This window comes from Poecilia latipinna, unplaced genomic scaffold, assembly GCF_001443285.1.
Source record: "Poecilia latipinna isolate Pla-1442-1.1 unplaced genomic scaffold, P_latipinna-1.0 Scaffold3615, whole genome shotgun sequence".
NCBI lineage: Eukaryota > Metazoa > Chordata > Actinopteri > Cyprinodontiformes > Poeciliidae > Poecilia > Poecilia latipinna.
The window spans coordinates 40,128-41,747 of NW_015116231.1; positions in this window are offsets into that span (position 1 = coordinate 40,128).

The following is a 1,620-nucleotide window of genomic DNA, read 5'->3' on the forward strand; positions in this document are numbered from 1 at the left end:
GCAGTGAACTGGTACCAGTCTGCAGTGAACTGGTGCCAGTCTGCAGTGAACTGCAGTGAACTGGTGCCAGTCTGCAGTGAACTGCAGTGAACTGGTACCAGTTTGCAGTGAACTGGTGGATGACAGAGGTAATGGTAAACTGTAGTGAGCAGTTTGGAGCAGAAGTCCCACCATGTGATCCACAGGGTTTTCCCACCTCAGCACAAACTTCATGCACTTTGTTTCCACAGGCACCACAACAGAATGTAGTGTAACCTGTTAAAAAGGATATAAAGTTGTTATTCCTATGTTATCAATTTTCTACTGCCAAGTCTACAACCGCAGGAAAACAAAGTATAAGAAACTTAACCTTCTAATTATAACATTGATAAATATTCATTGGAGAAATGTGAAGTTAATGAGCTAATATCTATCTATCTATCTATCTATCTATCTATCTATCTATCTATCTATCTATCTATCTATCTATCTATCTATCTATCTATCTATCTATAACAGCATCTTCCTCCTCATGTCTTGATCGTAGCAGGAGTTTAACTTCTCAGGACGTGATGGAGTAGCGGGTGTTTGGCATAACTGTCAAGTTTTGGACTTGTGGCTACAGGTAATGTCGCTACTTAGCAGGTGGTGAAACTAGAGTATGACGTGAGGAGGAGTTAATACGATCATGCATTTTCCATGACGGGTGGCAACCCCAGTCTATACTATAAAAATCTGATTAAGATTAGAGCCTAAATACGTTCTATTCCCAAAACAGGCAACGTAATGTTAGCCAGCTAACAAATTACTATTGCTATCCTAGCATATCAACTAACAGCTAGAAAAAAACAAAACACATACCTTCGTAGTCAAACTGGTATCAATCAGCGAGGAATTTGTCCAGTTTAGATTATGTTGATGAAGAAAAATTGCTTGCAAATAGTGATATATCTTCAAATCGTATTTGTGGCAGCTGCTTTAGAGTCCAGAAACAGCGTTAACTACACACACCAGAACTAAAGATACACTGGATCGAGTCAAAACGGATGTTGTCTGACGTCATGTGAAAAGGGTCTATTTGGTAAAAACGGTGAGCTTTGCTGAAGTAATTAAAGACACAAGTTCAAATCCCTGCTGAGTGGAGCTCCTTCAATCAGGGCTCCCCCACAGCTCTGATTGGCTCAGCAATGTAACGTGATCCTCTGCAGCAAGTGATGGCAAAGCGGGGCGTCATCACGACGTTACACAGTGTCTTTACCTCCACGGCAGAGGCTCCGCCGAACCCCTGAGACCGACTCATCGAACCCCAGGGGTTCATCGAACCAGTGGCGCAACTGCACATTATTCAGGATGTGAAAACATAAATCGCCCCCCCCCCACCGAGGGAAGGAACTTCAGGGTGAAGGACCGACGCTCAACTCCCTCCCCCCCGAGGCGACGCTACGTGGAGTGTAAAACTCGCTACATGTACCTCGTTATGTGCGAGAGGTGAAGGAGCGTGAGGCGCTGAACTGTATGGGAAAACATAATCGCCGCGTCGCCCCCTCCAGACGGGGTTTTGGCGCCCCCTCTGGTGCTGCGCCCCTATGCGTTGCATACGCTGCATACCCACTTTTTGCGCCTCTGCATCGAACCCAGGTT